General features: G+C 54.3%; 2 non-coding genes across 2 annotated transcripts; both read right to left on the bottom strand.

The window, feature by feature from the left end:
- Positions 1 to 6,056: 6,056 nt before the first annotated feature.
- LOC135246884 (U5 spliceosomal RNA) lies at positions 6,057 to 6,173 on the bottom strand. The gene has a single exon (XR_010328006.1). It is a non-coding gene; the product is annotated as a U5 spliceosomal RNA (small nuclear RNA).
- Positions 6,174 to 6,616: 443 nt separating this feature from the next.
- LOC135246867 (U2 spliceosomal RNA) lies at positions 6,617 to 6,807 on the bottom strand. Its single transcript, XR_010327993.1, has one exon. It is a non-coding gene; the product is annotated as a U2 spliceosomal RNA (small nuclear RNA).
- Positions 6,808 to 9,929: the final 3,122 nt, after the last annotated feature.

Below are 9,929 nucleotides of genomic sequence, written 5' to 3'. Positions count from 1 at the left end.
TATTATATCACGACAAGTTTACATCAACATTTACCTTGTCATTCCTTTGGGTCTACTGCTTTGTGCCATACAAAAGAAATAAAAAACAGTTTTTGGCACGACCCAATAAAACACACAATAAAACCAATAAATAACAATAAATAACAATAAATAATCCCTTCTTTTTCCCCACCCCAAGGACCAGCCTTTATTAAAACATAAAAACCGGCATTGGTACAATAAAACAAACCCTCCCCTCTTGTCGCTCCCACCAGCCTCCACTGAAATATTTGTGCAGAACGGGGGTGCGTCCTTACCAATCCGACTCCACCCCTCCCACTCCACCAACACAAAGATCCAGTCCATTTTTCCCTTCAGTCCGTGCCCCATGTCTGCCATGCTGCAGTGCCCCACGCAGCGCAGGCCCGCTCTCTCCCCCACCGCCGGCAGTCCCGCCGCATGTAGGCTCGGATGAAGCCCACAGTCATCTGCCATGTGGCCCTTGGTGACAGCACACGCCTCTCCAGGGTCGCCAGCGATCTGACGACCCACATCGCCTCCCGGGCACAGTTCAAAGTAATCCATGCCCGCCTCCATTTTGCGGCGCCCAGCTGCTGCCTCCCGTTGCCACCGTTCAGGACCCATTCACAGTCCATCCCTCCACCCAGCGCCTGCTGGATCTGAGGGCGGGCCACTGTCCAGAAATCTCTGGCAAACCTGCAGTCCAGCAGCATGTGCCTCACCGTTTCCTCTTGGGAGCAGCCATCCCTGGGGCACTGCGCAGTTGCAGCCAGACGCCGCGCGTGCATGACTGCCCTCACAGGCAGGACTCCATGGGCCGACCACCACGCTAGATCTTTGTGCCGGTTGAGCAGGTCGGTGTGGGTCACTGCCGCCCAAACGTCCGTGGCTTGGCCTAGTGCCATCCCGCGCACTGGACACACTGGGTCCCCATCCTGCACAAAGGACAAAATTTTGCGGTGGTCAGTTAAAATCTCACCCCCCGCCCCCTCCAAACCATGTTTTTTTAAAAAGGCTTGAATGGGCCTATAAAAAACCGGCATCTCGAAGGCCACGGGCACCGTTAACGGCACTCTCCAGAGGCCCAACCGCCTCATGTACCCCCCCATAAAAAACCGTACAAAAAACGAGGCCTTGTTTTCCCCCCTCACACACAACCCCACATGCAACGCAACAAACTGACACAACAGGACACGGTAAAAGTCAGGGACCCCCCTCCCCCCTTTCTTTGGCTCCCTATGTACCCATTCCCTTTTTAGCCTCTCCCACCCACCCCCCCACAGAAAACGAAAAACAACACGTTCCAGACGGGACAACACCAGACGCGACGGGACAAACACCACTCCAATAAATAATAACAGGGGCAAGATCACCGCTTTGATCACTAGGATCTTCCCCTCCATCGTCAGGTTTCTCAGCTTCCAGAAGCTGATCTTCCTCTCCACCTTTTCCACCACTCCCTCCCAGTTTCCTTCCCCCAAGCCCCGGGAGTCAAAATTTACTCCCAAAACCCGCATGTCCCCCCTTCCCACCACCAGGGGGAGCTCCTGGCGCTCACTCTCTGGCCAGTCCCCAAAGACTCTGACCTCCGTCTTTTCTTTATTTAGCCTAGCCCCTGATGCTATGCCAAACCCTTCCGTGAGCTCTAAAGCCCTCCTCACCGCCCGACTATCCGTACACAGGAGAGTCACGTCGTCCATGTACAGGATACACCTGGCCTCCCTCCCCCCACTCCCCGGGATCTTCAGTCCCGAAATCCAGGCGTCCCTTCTCAGGACCTGTGCCAGTGGTTCGATGCAGCAGACAAACAGGAGTGGGGATAACGGACACCCCTGGCGGACACCGCAGCTCAATGTCACTGCCTCCGTTTGGTACCCATTAACCAAAAAGCTGCTCTGCGCCCCCGCATAGAGCAGTCCCACCCGTGCTATAAACCCGGCCGGAAAACCCATCTTTTGCAGCACGCGGAACATGTACTGGTGCGAGACCCGATCGTAGGCTTTTTCAAAATCTAGATTTACGACCGCCAATTTCAACTGTCTGTCTCTCGCAAGACAGATAGCGTCCCTCACCAATATCAGGCTGTCCGTGATCCTCCTCCCTGGCACGGCACAGGCCTGATCCGGGTGTATCACTTCCCCTAGGACCGCTTTCATGCGTAGCGCTAAAATTTTGCTAAACAGCTTGCAATCAAAATTTAGCAACGTTATCGGTCGCCAATTTTTTATGCACGCTGCGTCGCCCTTCTTAAAAATGAGTGTCACCACCCCTTTCCTAAAACTCTCGGGCAGCTGCTGCCGCCCCTCAAACTCTTTAAAAACCGTTTCTAAATCTGGTCCTACCATCCCCCAGAATTTCGTGTAGAATTCCAAGGGCAGCCCGTCCAGCCCCGGGGACTTCCCCCTCTTAAAAGTTTGTAGCGCCCCCGTCAGGTCGGCGAGACTAAAATCGGTCTCCAGAGCTGCTCCATCTCGGATTTTCCGGTCAACCAGACCCAACAGCTCCTCCATCCCCTGCTCGTCCACCACCTTCTCACTGAACAAGTCCGAGTAAAAATCCTCAACGATTTTTAGGTGCCCCTCAGTCCCCCTTACGACACCCCCATCCCTGTCCTGGAGGCCTTTGAACAGTACCCTCTTAGCCATTACTTTTTTAAAAAAATATCGCGAGCAGGTCTCCCCCTCCTCCACCTCGCGCTCCCTACACCTAAAAATGACCTCCCTGCTCCTGGCAGAGGCTATTGTGGCCATTTCCTCCCTTACTCTCTCCAGCTCCTCTCTGAAATCAAACCCCTGCTGGACTAAACGGGTGTATCTATTTAGACGCCTCTGCAAGCCCCCCAAAACCCTCTTCTCCCTTGCCCTTCTCTCCTTCCCAGCCGTGACGAAGAAAAGCTTCATTTTCTTTTTTGTCTCCTCCCACCACTCCGCTCTGGAGCCAAAAAGGTCTTGCAGTGACTGCCACTGCCCATATATCTCCTTGAACCTCCTCACTACCCTCTCCTCTTCCAAAAGGGAGCAATTCAGTTTCCACACCCCCCTTCCCACCCCCAAGCCCCCTTTAAAAATCAGGGAGCCTAAAAGTAAGGAGTGGTCTGTGAAAAACACAGGCGTCAGCGACACCGCTTCCGCCTCACACTCCCGCACAAACATAAAGTCAATGCGTGATGACTTTAGGCCATCCGGGCTATTCCAGGTAAAACCCGGAAGAGTCGGATGTACGGATTTAAAAGCATCCCTCAATTTAAAATCAATGGCCATATTCCTCACCTGCACAGAGGTCTTATCTATTCGGAACCCCTGTCCCGTTCCTCTTCTACCTTCTCTTTCCATGATACAATTAAAATCCCCCACAAACAAAACTGGTGCTCTCCCCAGCAGGTATGGGGCCACATCCTGGAAAAGATCCCATCTGTCCTGCTTACACGCTGGAGCATAAACGTTTACCGCACGAAATGTTATGCCGCAAAAACTAAAAGTGACAGACAGTGCTCTCCCTGGCCTCACCACTGTGTACTCCTTCACCACCACCCTACTGTTGTGCACAAGTACCCCAACCCCGTCAGCCCTGTTTGTCTCCGACCCGCTCCAGATGGAGGGGCCATGCGGCCACCTCTCCTCCCACTCCCTGTAGGAGGAGCGGAATGGTAGGCCACACTCCTGCAGGAACAGTACGTCTGCGCCTACTGAGGCCAGATACAACATCGCTGCCTGCGCCCTCACCGGCGTCCTGATGCTGCGCACATTTAAGGTCGCTATTTTTAGTGGTATGTTGGTAGCCATCATTAAAAGAAGGTAAAAAAAACCCAAAGGGGACCATCCAAACCAAAAACCCACACTATATCCATTTCTCTCCCCAGCGTGTTATTCCACACGCTTGGGCGGTTCACCCACCCCGTCCTCCTCAAGCCGGAGGATGTCTGGCTCATGCATTCCCTCCGCATATGGCCACTCGTTTGGCGCCATCTCCGGGTACAGCGGGGAGGTCCCCCCAGACCCACTGTCTGAGAGGTTCCCTAACAGCCCCCATCCTGCCCCTGCTCTGCCCTTTTTACTCTCTCCCTCCTCTTCAGGCTCCAAAAAGTCTGCCGACCTTTTTAAAGAGGTCACGTCCTGCTCCATCTCCTCCCCTCCCACATCCATTCCGGAGCCCACAGTGACCATAGATGAGGACTCAGAGTCGGACTCTCCCCCTGAGGTCTCTGCCACTGTCGCTACACTCCCTCTTCCAGTGGGGGGCGCCCAGTCACCACCTCTCTCCTTTTCTACCTGACCCTGGAGCTGCCTCTGGCTCTCCCCTCCCCCCCTAGCTCCCTCACTCTCCCCCCCCCCAGCCACCGTCCGGCCTACCCCACTACCTTCCCCCTCCTCAGTCATACCTACCTCTTTACTCCCTTCCCCTGCCTTCTCCCCCTGCGAAGCACCAAACCCCTCTTCCCCCTGCTTCCCCTCATTTTCCTTCCCTCCTTGCTCCGATCCAGCTCCCTGATCCACTCCGGGATCCTGCTCTCTCCCAGCTCCCTGCCCCCTCTCTGCTCCCTGATCCGCTCCGGGATCCCGCTCTCCCCCTTCTTCCGTTTCCTGATCCACTCCAGGATCCCGCTCTCTCCCAGCTCCCTCCTGCGGTCCCTGCTCCTCCCTTTTCTCTACTCCCTCCTGATTTCCCTGCACCTGGCCCTCCATCTGGCCACTAGGCCCAGCAGATGGTCTCCCTCGCTTTGCTCGATTTGCAAAGGAATCCGGGCAATCCCGGAACAAATGTGCATTTGACCCGCACAGATTACATCTTCTTCCATTTGGGCAACCGGCCGCCCAGTGCCCCACCTCCTTGCACTTCGCACACACAATCAGTTTACATGCCTCAACCAGGTGTCCATAGGCCCCACACCGCCTACACAATTTAGGCTGGCCTTGATAATAAATGAGGCCCCGGTTCTCCCCCAAATCTATGATTGAGGGCAGGTGGCGTAGACCTGCGTAGCCCTTCGGGTCACTAAGCAATTTCACCGGTACTCTCCAAGCACAGGTCCAAATTCCATCCACATCTACCACTTTCTGCGGTTGCCCCCGCACCAAACAAAATCGACCTAGCCATGTTACAATGTCGGCCTCCTCCACCGTTTCATTATACAGCCTAACAATGATCGTTTTCACAGTATCATCAGTCAGCTTCTCAATGGTGAACATAGTTAGTTTTTCACTTACCTTCTCCACCTTGTTCCACAACGACGCCAACAAAGGCGCCGCCCGAAAGCTCACATCGAACCCCTTCTGCTGTGGCAGATTAACAATGCAGTTTATCTCAGCTGGAGTGAAACCGAGAAGATCCCTGAGAATCTTCCGGGAAAAATCCAGCCGAGACAGCTCACATAACCTCCCCTCCATTTCGCGGAACAGGAACCGTGCACAGCAGTGCCTCCTGGACCCGACCCTGGCCGCCGACATCCTGGAACCCTTGAAAATTCAAAATAGAAAAGCAGGTTAATTCATACAAAACAGAAATATTATTTGGGTGCCCCGAAGGGCCTTACCCCCGTTCCCCGACGTTCAAACACCCCCTCCTCCGGCAACTCAAAAAACCTGCAAAGACAAAAATAGAAACAATAATACAGTTTGCACAATACAGCAAGATTATAAATCAGTCACAAGTACCAATCCGGACCGCCTATCTTAGCCAAAAGGCCGAGAAGCGATGGCCTGAAAATTGGCCACAGCTGGCCGCCGCCGCCCAGGGGGCCGGGAATCCGATCGCGGGGTCCGGCCGGACCCGGTCCCCGCTCGCCATTGGTCCGGGCCCCTCGACGCTTCCCCCGGGACCTCTGGCCGTCACCTCAGCTCCACCCACAAAGCCCCACGTCCTCTGCCACGGTAGCTACCTACGTGCTGAAGGCTCTTATCGCCGTTTAATTGTACGAGCACTCGCGGAACAGCTATGTAATTGCCTAGCTAAGCAAGCAAGGAGACAGTCCACACTCTATAACACATGTACCCGACAAGTCACAAACCAGGGACACATGGCAACAAGTCATCAACAAGCTCTCTTAAGAACAGAAAAGTCGCCCCGTCCGGCGGACGGAGCATCCAAAAATAGCACAAACTCAGGAGTGTTCCTCTCCACGGAAATCTTTAGTAAAAGGCGAAAGATTTGTGCGTGATGAAGAGAAACCCGAGCACACGTGGCCTCTCGCCGTCACCAGCCGCCGTAGGCCCTCCCGGCCCGGAGCCGCAGGCCCGGAGTTGTCCCCCCGCGCGTTATCCGCGGAAGAGGGAGAGGAGACGCTATAACCGCCCGACTGGCAGAGGGCGCAAGCGAGCCACGGACCGCTGCAAACCGGCTCGCTAGCTGACTTACTTAACCAACTTCACTCACCAGCTAGCTGACGGGAATGACAGATGATGATAGATAGATAGATAGATAGATAGATAGATAGATAGATAGAAAGAAAGAAAGAAAGAACGACACACACACGATAAAACTATTTCTTTTATTTCATTTAAAAAAAAAAAAAAAAACCCCACAAGGACTCAGTTGCTTGTCCAAGCAGAAGCAGAAGCAGAAGCAGAAGCAGAAGCAGAAGCAGAAGCAGAAGCAGAAGCATTTCCTTTGCACCCGAAAATAGAGGCGCACCGTTCCCGGACGTACTGCAATACCGGGTCGATGCGTGGAGCGGACGGAGCAAGCTCCTTCTCCGACTCCCAGTCTCAAAAATCCGTTTAATATGTAGTCCCCAGATAGGGGACGTATCAGATATTAAACTGATAAGAACAGATACTACACTTGATCTTAGCCAAAAGGCCGAGAAGCGATGGCCTGAAAATTGGCCACAGCTGGCCGCCGCCGCCCAGGGGGCCGGGAATCCGATCGCGGGGTCCGGCCGGACCCGGTCCCCGCTCGCCATTGGTCCGGGGCCCCCTCGACGCTTCCCCCGGGACCTCTGGCCGTCACCTCAGCTCCACCCACAAAGCCCCACGTCCTCTGCCACGGTAGCTACCTACGTGCTGAAGGCTCTTATCGCCGTTTAATTGCACGAGCACTCGCAGAACAGCTATGTAATTGCCTAGCTAAGCAAGCAAGGAGACAGTCCACACTCTATAACACATGTACCCGACAAGTCACAAACCAGGGACACATGGCAACAAGTCATCAACAAGCTCTCTTAAGAACAGAAAAGTCGCCCCGTCCGGCGGACGGAGCATCCAAAAATAGCACAAACTCAGGAGTGTTCCTCTCCACGGAAATCTTTAGTAAAATGTATCTTTAATGGTTTTTAAGTTAACATTTTACATTTTTTAAAACATTACTTTTTTTAAAACATCAAAAGGGAACCAAAGCACATTTAAACACAGACATATACAAAAATTACAAAACATAATAACACTCAAAGGATAACAGATAAAACAATTTGCAAAACAAGGATACATATATTAATAATGACAGTCACAAGGACAATAATTGTTTTTAAGAATTAACAATAAATAACATAAAAGGGTACGTGCGCTCGGGAGTGGTGTGCAGAGCGGGTGCCCCTCCTAGGGGGGTGGACTATATGATAAGTTCTTTCCAGTGGTCCACCCCCCATTTCTCTCTCGCTAGGGCCTTGTTTCTCCGGAAGTCCACCAGAACGCCGTCCTGGAGGAGGTTTTGAATCCTCCTCCGGAGAGTGACCAGGTCCACAGTTGTCTTTTGGTAGACCTTGATGTTTCTTGTCTCCCACAGGACCTGCCGGACGGTGTTAGTGATCCTCCACTGACGCTGGAGCTCCAAGGTCTTGAGTCCCCCTCGGGGACCGTAGAGGACGCTCTCAGCCGTCAGGGAGGACATCGGCAGCAACCTGTTATGGGAGACAGAGGAAACAACAAGGCCCCAGACCCGCCTAGCCACGGTGCACTCCCAGAACAGATGGTAATTGTGTTCTGAGTCAGTGCAACCGTGGGGGCAGCGCTCAGTGAGGGCTAAGTGCCGGCGATACATAAACACTCTTGTGGGGAGACACCCGTGAGCTGTCATCCAGGCAATGTCTTTTTGCTTGTTTGTAAGACATTTGTGTGTAACATTTGCCCAGATGACGTGCGGGTCCCGGGCCGGCCCTGACCTCGGGAGCGTGACGGTCTCTTTTGATCTTAAGTGAGCCATTATGATTTTATAGCTCCACGAGGTCAGGCCAGCCCTGGGCAATCCCGCCCTGAAGGCAAAGTCCCTCAGGGCCTGATAGACATAAGGGGGGTCCCAGCTATATGGTGTAGTGAGGTCCAGCACACCCAGGCCCATTGTCCGCAGGAAGGGGGTGGCATAGTACCTAGCGAAGGCACCAGAGGCCTTTCCCACCTTCCCGACGTTCTGGACCAGGGCGGCCAGACCTTGCACCATCAGGATGGTGACTATGTCCGGGACCCCCCGCCCCCCATTCCTCTCCTCCTTGAGGAGGGTGGCTCTACTCAATTTCTCCATATTACTCCCCCAGACAAAGCGGAAGGCCAACCTAGCTATTTGTTTGCTGGTGGCCTTGTCTGGGGGAAACACCCTCCCCACATAGAGTAGAATGGGCAGGACAATTGCCTTCAGGACGAGGATCTTACCCGCCATGGTCAGGGGCCGCGCACTCCAGCTCCGGGTTTTGTTTTGGACGTGGCTTAGGGCTCCCTCCCAGCTCGTTCGCCCTCCTCCGTCAGCCTGGAAGGTCACCCCCAAGAGCTTGATGTTATTTCTGCGTACAGGAAAGGAAACGGTTAGAGGCTCACTATAATGAGGAGACAGAAACAGTTCACTCTTGTCCCTGTTGACCAGGGCGCCAGTGGCCACACAGAAGTCGTCCAACACCTTGGTGGCACAAGCGATGGAGCGACTATCTGTGGCGACGATGGTGATGTCGTCCATGTACGCCATCACCTTTAGCCGCTCTCCTCTAGCCCCCGGCAGCGGATAACCCGCCACTCCGGGGCTGGCCCTGATGGCCTGGAGAAACGGTTCCAGGTAGATGACGTACAGGAGAGATGCTAGAGGGCACCCCTGCCTGACGCCAGACCTGATGGCAAACGGGGCAGAGGGCTGCCTGTTGACAACCACTCTGCCCGTTATGTCAGTCAGGCAGATGTTTATCCAACGCCGGAGGGGGCCAGGGATGTTCATTCTCTCTAGCACTCTCTCCAGGCACACATGACTCACCCGGTCAAATGCCTTCTCCTGGTCGAGGCTGAGAAGGCACAAGGGGGACCGCCGCTCCCCGGAGTGGATGATTAAATCCCTCACGAGGAGCAGGTTGTCGTTAATGGACCTCCCCTGCACGCTGCAGGTCTGGTCCGGTCCGATCACCGATGTAATCAGGCCTTGGAACCTCCTCATCAGCGCCTTCGCCATGATCTTATAGTCGACTGAGAGGAGGTTGATCGGCCGCCAGTTGCGGAGGTCCTTCAGGTCCCCCTTCTTTGGGACAAGAGCTACTAAGCTCTGTCTCAGTGAGGCCCCCAACCGCCCCTCCCTGTACGCCGCTCTGAAGACTTCAGCCACGTCCTCCTTCAGGAGATCCCAGTAAGTTTGGTAGAACTCGGCTGGGATTCCGTCAGGACCCGGAGCTTTATGTTGGTTAAGGGAGGGTCACCCCAAGAGCTTGATGTTATTTCTGCGTACAGGAAAGGAAACGGTTAGAGGCTCACTATAATGAGGAGACAGAAACAGTTCACTCTTGTCCCTGTTGACCAGGGCGCCAGGGGCCCACACAGAAGTCGTCCAACACCTTGGTGGCACAAGCGATGGAGCGACTATCTGTGGCGACGATGGTGATATCGTCCATGTACGCCTATCACCTTTAGCCGCTCTCCTCTAGCCCCCGGCAGCGGATAACCCGCCACTCCGGGCTGGCCCTGATGGCCTGGAGAAAGGTTCCAGGTAGATGACGACAGGAGAGGATGCTAGAGGGCACCCTGCCTGACGCC

This window comes from Anguilla rostrata, unplaced genomic scaffold (genome assembly GCF_018555375.3).
Source record: "Anguilla rostrata isolate EN2019 unplaced genomic scaffold, ASM1855537v3 scaf0958, whole genome shotgun sequence".
Classification (NCBI taxonomy): domain Eukaryota; kingdom Metazoa; phylum Chordata; class Actinopteri; order Anguilliformes; family Anguillidae; genus Anguilla; species Anguilla rostrata.
The sequence above is the reverse complement of the archived record's forward strand: the minus strand, read 5'-3'. Positions and strand labels throughout refer to the sequence as shown.